The 14,115-nt window shown below is 43.2% G+C and overlaps 1 long non-coding RNA gene across 1 annotated transcript; it reads left to right on the forward strand.

Annotated features, from left to right (window-relative positions):
* Positions 1–241: 241 nt before the first annotated feature.
* Positions 242–10,656, forward strand: LOC122489839. Its single transcript, XR_006299021.1, has 3 exons — positions 242–541; positions 2,070–2,133; positions 9,882–10,656. It is a non-coding gene; the product is annotated as an uncharacterized LOC122489839 (long non-coding RNA).
* Positions 10,657–14,115: the final 3,459 nt, after the last annotated feature.

Here is a 14,115-nt window from a genome sequence, read left to right on the forward strand (position 1 = left end):
ACTGTTAGCACGGAGCCTGGTGAGGGGCTCGAACCCATGAACCATGAGATCATGACCTGAGCTGAAATCAAGAGCCAGACGCTTAGATGACTGAGCCACCCAGGTGCCCCTTATGTGCCAAATCTAAAGAGCTGCTCGTGGCCACTTATAGCACTTGTTAAGAGGGATTCTGGGGCATTGTCCAGACTCCGTAGGAAACAGATCTGTGATTGTTTCTTTGGGTCTGCTGTGGGCTCCAGATGAAGGTGCAGAAGTATCTAGCATCCTGGGTAGGTGTGCCTTAGACAATGGCCAAGAATTCTCCTGCTCAATTTTTCCAGCAGGGAAGCCAGATCAAATTTAACTTGGCTTCCAATTCCACAGGTTTGCCCAACACCCAACACCACCTGAAAGAAACTCCTGGAGGCTGCATAAAAAGGAAAAAGTCAGGCTCCAATCAGGGACATGCCTTGGAGAGCTGAGGAGATTCCTTAAGCTGTTGTGGCTTCCTCATGCTTGTTACTTTGGGCGCCCACCATCAATTTCCACAGCGGGATTAGCTGTAAGTTCTTTAATGGGGAATTTATTGCTGATTTGCTTGTTTTGAGGAATGAGGCAGAAAGGAGTTGCTAGGGAGACTGTGCCTTGCCCAGAAGCTGGTCATGGAGGAAGAAAAGTGCTCTTTGTCCGGTAGCAGCTCTGGAATGGAAAGAAAAGCAGCTCAAGTGCCTGGGGCCTGTGTCCCAGGAGACGTGCTGCCCACCTGGGCAGACAGGTGATGATGAAGGGGGTGGGCAGGTGAGAAGAGGGTGACAGGGAGACTGAACAGGTAGGAGTCTTGTGTGATTTTTTTTTTTTAATTACAATCATCATGCTTTCTGACTTTTATAAGGTGATGGTTAACAGGAAATATTGATAGTTTGGGTATGTCTGTGGCAATAAAAAGAGCTGACTTACATTTTGGGCAAAGAGGACATCCATGTAGGTATGAAAATATCAGCTTCACAAATGAAGACTTTGCTTTTCCTTCTGTAGAAATAGCTAATTCTATAAATTTATACAACTATGGAAATGAACTATCGCATGCTAAAGAATTTTCTTCCTGTTTGTTTTTTGTTTGTGAATATCAGGGCGGCGAAACTGATTTCTAATTTCTAAATCACAAAAGTTTATATCCCTATCAAACTTGCTTTTTTTTTTTCACCATTCTATATTCTTTCAAAGACACTGGGGGCATTGCCCAATTAAGTCTTCTAAGGTAACTCAGTATGAATTCTTTGCATGGCTCAAATATTGCTTAAAGAACGAATGGGAAACAAAGTATGTTCATTTTCCTTGGGAAATTAGCTGGGGCTATTTTATGAATTGAAATTCTTAAAATTAAATCATTTCACTTGAAAGAAGCCAGAACTCATATTCAGTCTTGATGCTTCCTGCCTCCTGGTGAGATGGTAGACGTTTCCAGAAAATTGCCATGCCAGAGTTCCACAAGTCTGGTCTTTAAACCTGTTTTCCAAGCCTGCCCTCCAGTTGTTTGTGGAGAAACATGCCTTTCATGGTAAATGGAAACATATCCAGTGTCAAGTTCCAAGCTCTTAGCGCTAAAATTAGAAAGTATTTCAGGGAAGGGGGGTGTGGTGACGAGTGTAGGACTGATGGTAGTTACTCAGAAACTCAAATTAGATGGGATTGTACAGATTTGTGTAATGTGTGTTTTGTTTTATTATTCTCATAAAGGCCAGGGACTTTTGTAAGAAGAGTAAAGTGGGGTGGGGGTGGGGGGAGATGTGCTTCCAGGGAGAGTATGAGAAGAGAACTGTGGTCCTTAATTTAGTTTATATTAAAGTAGGAAGCTCTACCCCCTGCCCCAATTCTTCCTACCTGTCAAATACTCTAGTTCTCTAGTTTCTTTTTATTTTTACTTCTAAAAGCAAAAAGTGATGGATGGACGGACGGACAGGCAGACAGATAGGTGTGTGTGTGTGTGTGTGTGTGTGTGTGTATTTAACCTTGGGAACGTTCTAAAAATTTGCCATTGGGCCTCTGAATTTTCTCTGCCAATGAACTTCCTCCTGTCTTCTTCATCCTAGTGCACCTATCTCCAGGACACTGGACTGTCCTGACCTTTCTGTGCTTCTGAGCAAAACCATGATGGTGAGTGTCCCGACTGCCAGAGCCACAGAGATGATATGGGAGAGAGGAAGGGGCTGTTGTCCAGAAACATTCTCCTGTTGGGGCTAGAATGTGGTTCTCTTTTCCCTTTGGCTCTACCAAAAGGGGGAAGTAAGTAGAATAGGTCCTTGCCCCCAGTCCCAGGTAGCATGAGCAGTTTTTTTGCCCTGCCAATCAAAATTTTCCAGATGCATTCTATGCCTGCTCATTTGTTTACTTCCTCCTTTGTGGAAGATCTTAGGTCATTTTATCTCAACGTTAGCTCTCCTCTTCATCTCTGACATGATTAGAGAGCCATCTGGAGTGCAGGGACTGGGCTTGATTTACCTAAGTCTGTCTTCAGGGTTTGAGGCAGCGTCCAGTACATAACGAGGATTCAACAAATATTTGAACGAGCAAATTCTCTTTAGCACATGGTTACTGTCCTCAACTGTATGCAAGGCCCATACTCAGGCCTGTGTGTGTCGGGGAGAGAAGTGCCCTGGTGACTTGGCACCCACACCTTGCAAGGTCATAGTCAAGTGAGGGAGAGGAAAGGCATCTACTGTGGCTCTCAAGGCAGAAATGGCACCTGCCGACAGGTGCACATACACATGCACATAGTAATAAGATGCTTGTTGGTTAAGTTGGCATGTTTTAAACCCAAGATTTCTGAATGGTGTTTCAGCCTTCTAACCTCCATACTCCTAAAATCAGCCAAGTCACTCTGGAAGCTGCACTTTGATGAGTCCCTTCTCTTTCCAGTCTTTGTGGGGTCTTTGGCTTGAATCTAAAACATGCCCCTTTTATCCTCCCCTAGATTCTGTGGCACCTCTTTCCCATTTCCGGTGGCCCTTGCCCGGGGATACTTAGCCCACAGCTCTAGAGGCAGAGGTCTTCTAAAGAACAAATGTGTATGCTGTTTGCAACAATGGGTAGCGGTTGTAGTAAAACAGCCAAAATTAATCTCAGGTGGGGCGTGGGCTTTGTTCTGGAGAAGTCCATCACTACTGTGGGTCTATAGAGCAAGGGGATCTGCAGACAGGATTTACAGCCTGGCCAGCTGAGGAAGAGCTTGAGAGGAGCAGGGTGAAGGGGAGGAGGCCCATTTACTCTCAGGAAAAGAAAAATCCAAAAGGCCTGATGGACTTCTGTCGGTTGCAAGCTAGTGGTGGTGAGGGCAAGGGCAGGAGGAGAGGCTAGGGTCTGGTTCGGAGCTGCTGGAGGAACTGGAAATCATGGTGGAGTCTGTTGCTTCGTTTTAAACAATTAGGATGATGTTGCCAAAGGGGGAAAGTTTGAAATCTGAACCTTGTGGCAGAAGTTATTCGGCAATTCTCCATTCGTTTGGCATTAAAATGTGGTGTAAATAAACACCCTTGGGTAGTCTGGAAACCCAGGAAGTCCCAGAGGCCCAATGGGGCCACCTGCATCTGGAATGCCCCCAGGTCTTTATTTTCATGGCTAATACATGTCCAAGGAGGGAGGGCATGAAGTGACTTTTGTGCCCCTCATCTGGGCTGAGGATGGGGAGCGGGGGAAGAGGGTGGTAGTGAGACTCTTCTGAAGCCTGGCCCTGGAATGTGGCCTCAGAACAGGGAGGCCTTTTGAGAAGCCAGGGAAAGCTATAGACTTGCCTTTGTGTTCACCCACACATACCGTAGACAGAGGCTCTCCTGGCTCCCCTGAGCCCACCCAAGGGCCCTGAGCACTTCATAATTCTTCTGCTCCCCCAAATTTGGCCTCCCTTCACCTCCAGAATCAACTCTTGAGTCTTCATCGTAGTGTTCAAAACCTCCCATGGCAGGGCCCCAACCTCCCTCCCCAGCCCCTCCCGTAGCTCATTTGTTATGGCCACCCTCAGGCTCTGGGCTGCTGTTCCTAATACCTGCTCTCCCCGTCAGAGCCCCAGCCACCTCTCAGTTTTCCTTTGCTACCCGCTGTTTAAATGAGGTCTTCCCCAGCCCTTTCAGAAGGAAGTACTTGCTCTCTTCTTAACAATCTCTGCGTGCTCGGACTTTAGTATATTTGTCATATGATGTTGGCTATTACTTCACTGTCTAGGTGCATCATATGACATCTATCCATGCCAGTGGAGGATGAGCCGCTTGAGGGCAGGCAGTGTCCTCAGGCTATCATGTGTTCCCCGTGTGAATGGTACTTAGGGTCCAGGGTAATGGCCAACTTTAAGGTTTGAGGGGCTTAGGAGATCGGAGAGAATAAATGATAATGGCAGAAAAATCTTAGCTACCTCAAGATTGGCAGGGCTGTGGGCAGGGATGAGCCTGTTAACTACAGATGCCTGGAGTCCTACAAAGATGCAAGAGGGGGCGTGGCTGTGTGTGCTGGCAGGACCCCCCACCCCCACCATGGCCAGCAGAGCCCCAGATCCTGACACCCTGTGCGGGACTAAAAAGCAAAGGGAAAACTCACAGGATGCAAGATGGCATGAAATGGATTTTGCTTTTTTTTAAAGATCGTAATATACATTCTTTGCATATTGCATTGAGTAAAAAGTTTTCTGGCAAAAAAAAAAAAAAAAAAAAAAAAAAAACCCACCAAAAAACAAAACTACCGTCGTCCATATTTCATGCGAAGCTCCAGGCCTTTACAGCATTTTTGACTTACAATCTCCCTCTCTTTTTCTTAAACCAAAGGGTTCTTTGCTCTTTACCAAACAATTTAGGCCTTGTTCTCATTTTTCACTTGGGATGTTTAAAATGCTCTCGGGAAACAGTCCTACCATTCAGAAATTCCAAATATATCCGTGAGCCTTTATTATTCTTCAAGGTTACGGGAATTTTCCTTGGAAACTGTTTGAATTTGAGTGCAAGTTTTGCCTTTCACGGCTCCTCTTGCTTTCAAAATGAGTTTCAGTAAATCAAAGTCTCTGAACTTGTATTTACTTATTTGTTTATTTTGCCACATTCCGTCTGTCTAAATATGCGTGGTCATTAAAAAACAAACAAGCACAAAGTAATTTCAGGCCTCCCCCTAAATTTCCTTTTAAAAATTAACCGGGCCTGCCATTTGTTACCTTCAGCATTAAGCTGGTATTGACATTAAAAGATGAAGCCAACTGAACATAAAAAAGACATCTTTTGGCATCTTTTTTAAACAGTCTGAACAAAACCTCGAAAGCCGTCCCAGCTTTGCAAATGAGACCCCTGACTATGCCAAATTTCGGGAACTGTTTTTATGCTGAGACGCTCCTCCGAAGAGAAGGCGATCCTATGGGCTGTTGCGGGGAGAAACAAAAGCATGTGCATCTGAGGCACCAAGGGGAGAATGCTGCCCGTGTCACTCCTCACCTGACATTTTGGAGTGGAAAATGACAGTGTTGGCACAGTAGCCTCTCCCATACGGCAAGTGTGTTGGCTCCAGAGCCACTTCCGCGTCCCAGCAATCTGTCCTGCCCAGGCACAGCGCAAGCTGTGGAGGCCCGGCTTGGAACCAGTTTCTGCAAACAGGCTCCTGGGCTACGACAGGGAGCCAGGAGGAGGGACCAAGTGCAGCTCTCGCTGGGAAGGGGGGCACTGCCTGGCTGTGCTCCTGAAGGGGCAGACTCGAAGGGCTCCTAAAATGGGGGAGACCCAACACTGGCCTGTAACCGGAAAGGGCAACCAGTGGGGCCTGCGATGTGCCCTATGCTCTCGTCCTGTTGGGTCTGACCAGGTCTGGTGAGAAGCTGACCCACGAGGTCATCAGACTTCCTCCTTTACTAGCTGTGTGTCCTTAAAGACACCATTTAAACCTCTCTGGGCCCGTGAAATGTGGATAATAATGTCAGCTCTACCTCCCTCCAGATTGCTGGGAAGAGTAAGACAGTCTGTGGCTAGGAAAGCATTTGGTAATTTGTGAAATGTCATTAAACAGAGGTGGCGTGCCATTATAACTGTCTGGGGGCTCTGTGCTAAGAATCTGTGCTCTGGTAGAGGGCCCTGGCCTCCAGGCAACAAGCTTTTGGCTTGTGTTTACTGAGACACTTATCTTCATAGTTATTTTTCAAGGCCCATCCACATATTCTAGTCTCCCCTGCCCTCCTGCTTCATCTGGGGCCTTGGCCAAAACACCCCACCTGTCTGTCTGTGCCTCAGCTACTCCCCCTGGAATATGGGTGTGCTCTGTAACTCCACCTGTCTTAGGGGAGACCTATCAGAACGAATCCCGTTCATTCGCTGAGCTAGCACTTATTGAGGGTCTACTTTGTGCCTGGCGCTTAGGGTAGGGTTATGAATAAAAGAAAACTTCTGTCCTAGAAGAAGAGCCAGAATGATGGGTCAGCTCCAGGGCAAGGCAGTTAGGTTACAAAGAAACGTGGGGATGATGCCATGGAGGCCACCGTGAGCCCTGCACTTAAATAGCGGCCTTAGAAGGGACCTTCTTGCCTGCTTAATTTCACTGACCCCTCTGCAAAAGAACCTGTGCCGTGCTCGTTAAGGAGCAATGGTGAAAGCGGGAACCATTTGCCCTTCTCACATGGGATTGGTCTCCACAACACGCAGAGCCCCAGGGAGGAGGTTACTACACTTCTTATAGGGTTGTCAGGCCTATTGTACAGAGACTGTCCTGAGCAAAGTGCACCCGACGTAAGGCGATGTCACACATGGGCACTTTGCTAACTTACCTGCTGAAAGTCGTTTCTCACTGGGGCCAAAGTCACACTAAGCAGTTACAGTGTTTGATAAGGTGGTGGTGAATGATCAACCCACAGTGCACCTGGGAGAAGTCAGTCAGCCTTCCCTGAGTCACTGACTTGGTGACTTTTCCTGGCCACATCTCAAAGTTTGTGGAGAGGTCATCTCCTGTCCTTTGCCTGAAGCTGAGGGGAGGATGCTGTCTGGATATAGGTTGAGCAGGGCACTTGATGGTGGCCATAGAGTCAACCAAGTTAGAGATGCTTTCTTTCGTTCATGCATGCATGCATCCTTCCATTTGCTTATAACTATTATATCAAATGGGCTGGACTTGATGGGGTTAACGGGAAACAGCTTCTTCTTTTTTTTTCTTTCATCACTGTCCTTCCAAACTGCTCTGTCTGATCTTCCACTGGTCAGCATCCCAGGCAGATCCCATACTTTTCAGTCCCTTGCTCTCTCCCAGCTCAGGCCTGACCCAACCTCAGAAAGCTTGCACAGCCGGTCTTTAATCTTTGTGTTATCTCTCGCCATTCATTAGCTGCTCCTGACTCCCCAAGGCAGGGGAGAGAGTGGGGAGAATAGGAAAAGAAGCAAATGGTCTTTTTACTTAGCTGGGCCTGCTGTAATCTAGCCGTTGGTGTCCTCTAAATACAGATGCTCAGATACTGCTTTTCTCTCTCGAAAGGCACCTTAATGGGCCCCATGGACCTGTCCCACCCAACCCAGGGCCTATGTCTTGAAGTGTCTGGACCCGGAATGATGCCCCTCTGGCTGACTCTTATGACTCCACCCCGGTTCCAGTGCCAGTGGGATACTCCACATGGCCATCTAATGCCAGGTTCACCTCTCTCTGGCAGTAAGGCCACTGGCTGGTCCTACTAAGAGGATTTAAGCCTAGCTACCAATGACAGGGTCCACGTCGTCCACAGAGAAGTTTTTCACCTGTTGTCCCAGCAAATTCTGGAAGTGCAGGCCTCGTCTGAGAACTTTTTGTTCCCAAAGATGGTGGCAGCCAGGGCAGGCCTACAAGGCCATGCAGTTCAGCAAGCATCCACCAGAGATTTTAATCTCTGCTCCTGGCACACTCCCCATTCTCTGAATGGTCCTTTTAGGGCCATCTTTACTTGACTCAATGATAGGACAAGCACTCCCTCCCCTCCTCCAATGAGACGAAAAGGAAATAAAGCCATGATACTTCTTACTAGAACTCCCTTACATTCAATCCAAAACTACATCTAGGTTCACATCTATTGTTTTGGTCAACTCTTTTTTTTTTTTTTAAGTTTATTTATTTATTTGAGAGAGAGAGAGAGCAAGCAGGGACTAAGCTGTAAGTGTAGAGCTCGACGTGGGGGTTTATCCCATGCACTAGATCATGACCTAAGCTAAAATTAAGAGTCAGATGCTCAACCGACTGAGCCAACCAGGTGCCCTGCCCCAGTTTCGGCCAGCTCTTAACAAGTCTTGCAGGGATGAAGGCTGCATCTCTCTTTAGAATATGGGGTCACCTATTATCCATCTCAGCTTTGGGTATCAGCAGAAATTCTCAAACCACAGAAGCATTCCAATTTAACTTTCTGTTATTCATTAATCCATTCATTCATAATATTTATTCATCGAACACTTACCCAGCATGTACCATGTGCCCAGGTATACCCGGGAAGGAGCAAAACTGGTCTGGCCTTGACACTCTTCTGGGTATGCTAGGTGGATATACCAAATGCTGGCCTCTTGAAACCTCTTGAAACATCTAAATTTGATTATCGCAACATCCTACCAACTGGAACTCTATTATTCTTCATGGGTGTGTGACTACAAAGACAGAGAGATCTTCATGTTTGTAATAATGGTCCCAATTGCTGCAAGATCCCAAAGTGCCTTTGGAGTCATTGCTAATAACTTAATCATTGGTGTTGAGTATATGTTGTTGATATCTGATTCTTTAGCAAGTATAAACTTCCCTGTGCTTCTGTCTTAATACTAAATAGATGCATGCTCCAAGGCAGAGGTGGTTCCCTATAATCAGAATATATGCAAAATCCTAATACCCCATTATTTGAGAGACTGAGTTCAGTTTTCCTGTTTATTTATAAAGTAGTTTGTAATTCAACAAAAGACATATATATATATATATATATATATATATATATATATATATATATTTGTAAATTGTTCCCACTGTTTGGTGTATTTTCTTTTATTAGATTGAGTTTTCCTGGTTGAAATTTTCCCTTTTATCAAAAAAAAAATGGGTAACTCATTGAAATAATTAATTTAACTTGATTTTTTAAAGGCAAAGTCCTATGTTTTTAAAACACTGCTTCTGTTCCTGGGCCTGCCACTCAAAAACATTCAACTTAGAATGTCTGCCTTGTTCCTGAAGTTAGATTCTATGTGTTTTGATTTTGTGGGATTTTTTTTTTTTTTCATCTCATTAAGCCTCAGCAGAGATGAAAAGTTTTGATCTCGTACAGGGAAAAACACCAGAGAATCTTTATTGTCGCCAACCATTACATTTTAAAAAGTCTTGCTTTCTAACCCCGGTTCCCTGATGTAATATATAAATCTTGTTAACCTTATAAATATGACTTTTCAAAAGCAAGGAACTTCTCCTTTCTTCCTTTATTATGTCTAATTTGCATACCAGCACATAGTCCAAGTGTTGGCAGATAATAATATTTTAAAGGGCATCGAAGTATAAGAATAACTACATACTTGCAGATGTGTTATGAAATATACCCCATTAGTCACTTTATATTTGAAAGGCAGAAAAATAGGCACCTAGCAACAGCATGCCATCATTCAGGATTAGAGAAAAGCCATTTTACATCTAGGAGATATTACCCCCTCTTTTGGGGGCTGTCAGGCTAGTACATTTAATTACACAAAAGATCCTCACAAGAGACTCGGCTGTTGATTGTCCGTATGCACGGTGAATGGCAGTAATGACATCCCCCAAAGGATGGCTTTTGGCAGGCAGGGGGCTTATTGGGAGGCTTCCAGACAGGTTCACAAGTGAGTTCTGTGCAGAGAGACTTCGAGGCTCTGCTTGAGAACGGTGCTTTCCCTTCTGGAAAGCCACCATCCTTCTTCCCTCTCTCCCCCTCCGAGTAGATTGACAGGAGGGAGTGCACCACCCCCCCCAACCCAGAACCCAGAAATAAGGATCCAGCACCAAAGACCCACCTTCCCCCATCAGCCACAGAGCAGAGCATCAAAATGCTGAGCCCACATTAACATCCAACTAGACTATATTTCCGGAATGTTCTCTTCTCATACCAGTTAGGACAGGTAAGAAGTAACAGGAGGCAAGTAAAGATGTTGAAGAGAAGAAAGGTCAAAATCTGACATTCAGCTGGGAAGAAATTCCTTCAGGAATCTCTGTAGATGCTTGTATCTGTGCCACACAGTAGAGGGGAGAGCTTCAGGGCCCCAAAGGCCATTCAGCAGGCATTAATAAATTTAGGGGTTCAGACTGAAGATACATAGCCCTGCCCTCAAGCAGTTCCCTTTTGGACAGAGGAGCTCGGCATCAGAAATGTCCCAGAAGCAGTATGTTCTCTCTGCATCATGGAGACTTGGGAGCTGCAGAAATTCACATATGATCAAGTCAGCATCTTGCCTTCAAGTCTTGGCCTTTGTTGGTTCAGTAGAAGAATGGAAAGTGAAGCAGTGCAGTGGAGATTCACATGCATGGAGAAGCCAGAGCTTGGGGGAGATGCACTTCCTTCTCTACTTAAAGACAAAAAAGGAAAGAAGAAAGGGAGAGAGAGAGAGGGAGAAAAGAGTGCAAGAGCAAAAAATGGTACCCTTTAGAAGTAGACACTGGTGATGGTTGCCCAACATTGTGAATGTAATTAATGCCACTGGACTGTAAACTTAAAAATTGTTAAAATGGGGCACCTGGGTGGCTCAGTCGGTTAGGCGACCGACTTCGGCTCAGGTCATGATCTCACGGTTTGTGAGTTCGAGCCCTGCGTCAGGCTCTGTGCTGACAGCTCAGAGCCTGGAGCCTGCTTCGGATTCTGTGTCTCCCCCTCTCTCTGTCCCCTCCCCTGCTCACGCTCTGTGACTCTCTGTCTCTCAATAATAAATAAACGTTAAAAAAATTTTTTTTGTTAAAATGGAAAACTTTGTTATATATAGTTTACCACAATTTAAAAAATACTGTAATATACAAAAACTCTTTGAATTGTACATGTTTATTTTAATTTTTAAAAACTTTTATTTTTATTCCAGTATAGTTAACATACAGTGTTCTATTAATTTCAGGTGCACAATATAGTGATTCAACACTTCCATACATCATCCTGTGCTTATTACAATAAGTGCACTCCATAATCTCCATCATCTATTTCACCCATCTCCCCACCCACATCCCCTCTGCTAACCATCTGTTTGTTTTCTGTTGTTAAGAGTGCTTTGTTATCTCTTTCTCTCTCTTTTTCTTTTGTTCATTTGTTTTGTTTCTTAAATTCCAGATATGAGTAAATTCATATGATATTTGTCTTTCTCTGACTGCTTATTTTGCTTTGCATTATACATTCTAGCTCCATCCATGTTGCAAATGACAAGATTTTATTCTTCTTATGGCTGAATAATATTTCATTGCATATATATATATATGCAATATATATATATCACATCTTCTTTATCCATTCATCCATCAATGGACACCTGGGATACTTCCATTATTCAACTATTGTAAATAATGTACAATAAACATAGGAGTGAATATGTCTTTTCAAATTAGTGTTTTCATATTCTTTGGGTAAATACCCAGGATCATAGGATAGTTCTATTTTTTTTTTATTTTTTATTTTTTTGAGAGACTGCCACACATGTGCCTGGGAAAGAGGGAGAGGGAGAGAAAAAGAGAGGGAGAGAGAGAATCTTAAGCAGGCTCCACACACAACGTGGCTTGGACTCACAACCATGAGATCATGACCTGAGCTGAAATCAAGAGTTGGACACTTAATTGACTGAGACACCCATGCGACCCAGGGTAGTTCTATACTTAATTTTTATTCTTTTTTTTTTTTAAATTTTTTTTTCAACGTTTATTTATTTTTGGGACAGAGAGAGACAGAGCATGAATGGGGGAGGGGCAGAGAGAGAGGGAGACACAGAATCGGAAACAGGCTCCAGGCTCTGAGCCATCAGCCCAGAGCCCGACGCGGGGCTCGAACTCACGGACTGTGAGATCGTGACCTGGCTGAAGTCGGACGCTTAACCGACTGTGCCACCCAGGCGCCCCTATACTTAATTTTTAAAGGAGATTCCATACTGCTCTCCACAATGGCTATGCCAATTTGCATTCTCACCAACAGTGCACAAGGGTTCTTTTTTCTCCACATCCTTGTCAACACTTGTTGTGTCTTGTGTTTTTAGTTTTAGCCATTCTGACAGGTATGAGGTGATATATCATTGTAGTTTTGATTTGCATTTCCCTGATGATGAGTCATGTTGAGTATCTTTTCATGTGTCTGTTGGCCATCTGGATATCTTTTCGGAGAAACGTCTGTTCACGTCTTCTGCCCATTTTTTAATTGGATTATTTGTTTTTTGGGTGTTGAGTTGTGTAAGTTCTTTATATTTTTTGGATACTAAACCTTTATTGAATATGTCATTTGCAAATATCTTCTCTTATTCAGTAGGTTGTTAGTTTTGTTGATTATTTCCTTTGCTGGCAGAAGCTTGCTATTTTGATATAGTCTCAATAGTTTATTTTTGCTTTTGTTTCCCTTGCCTCAGGTGACATATCTACAAAAACGTTGCTATAGTTGATGTCAGAGAAATTACTTCCTGTGCTCTCTTCTAGGATTTTTAAGTCTTTAATCCATTTTGAATTTGTTTTTGTGTATAACGTAAGAAAGTGGTCCAGTTTTATCCTTTTGCATGCAGCTGTCTAATTTCCCAAGACAGTTTGTTGAGTGGACTTTTTCCCACTGCATAGTCTTACCTCCTTTGTCGAGGATTAATTGACCATATAGTCATGGGTTTATTTCTGGGCTTTCTATTCTGTTTCATTGATCTACAGGTCTATTTTTGTGCCAGTACCATACTCTTTTGATTACTACAGCTTTGTAGTATAACTTGAAATCTGTAATTGTGATACCATTGTCTCTGGTTTGGGCTTTCTTTTTCAAGATTGCTTTGGCTGTTTGGGGTCTTTTGTGGTTCCATACAAATTTTAGAATTGTTTGTTCTAGTTCTGTGAAAAATGCTGTTTGTATATTGATAGGGATTACATTAAAACTATAGACAGCTTTGGGTAGTATGGACATTTTAACCATATTTGTTCTTCCAATCCATGAGCATGAAATATCTCCATTTGTTTGTGTCTTCAATTTCTTTCATCAACATTCTATCGTTTTCAGAGTATAGGTCTTTCACCTCCTTAGTTAAGTTTATTCCTAGGTGTTTTATTATTTTGGGTGTAATTGTAAATGGGGTTGTTTTCTCAATTCTCTTTCTGCTTCTTAATTATTAATGTATAGAAATGCAAGGGATTTCTTTACATTGATTTTGTGTCTTGCGACCTTACTGAATTCATTTATCACTGCTAGCAGTTTTTTAGTGGAGTCTTTCAGTTTTTCTACATGTGGTATCATGTCATCTGCGAATAATGAATGTTTTAGTTCTTCCTTACCAATTTGGATCCCTTTTATCTCTTTCAGTTTGTTGTCTGATTGCTGAGGCTAGGAACTCCAGTACTTTGTTGAATAAAAGTGGTGAGAATGGACATCCTTGTCTTGTTCCTGACTTTACGGGAAAGTTTTCAGTTTCTCACCATTGAGTGTATGTTAGCCATGGGGTTTTCATATATGGCCTTTATTCTGTTGAGTATGTTCCCTCTAAACCTACTTTGTTGAGCATTTTTATCATGAATGGATGTTCTACTTTGTCAAACGCTTTTTCTGCATTTGGTTTGAAATGATCATATAGTTCTTATCCTTTCTATTATTGATATGATATATCACATTGATTGATTTGCAAATATTGAAGCACCCTTGCATACCAGGAATAAATCCCACTTGATTGTGGTGAATTATTTTTTTAATGTGCTGTTAGATTCAGTTTGCTAATATTTTGCAGAGGATTTTTGCATCTATATTCATCAGAGATATGGGCCTGTAGTTCTCTTGTTTGTAGTTTCTCTTTATCTGGTTTTGGGATGAAGGTAATGCTGGCCTCATAGAATGAGTTTGGAAGTTTTCCTTCCTCTTTTATTATTTTTGGAAGAGTTTGAGTGAATTGTACATTTTAAGTGGGTGAATTATATGGTCTCTGAATTTATATATCAAAAAGGCCTTTTAAAAAAATGGCATCCACAACCAGTGTG

Source organism: Prionailurus bengalensis, chromosome B2 (genome assembly GCF_016509475.1).
Source record: "Prionailurus bengalensis isolate Pbe53 chromosome B2, Fcat_Pben_1.1_paternal_pri, whole genome shotgun sequence".
Classification (NCBI taxonomy): Eukaryota; Metazoa; Chordata; class Mammalia; order Carnivora; family Felidae; genus Prionailurus; species Prionailurus bengalensis.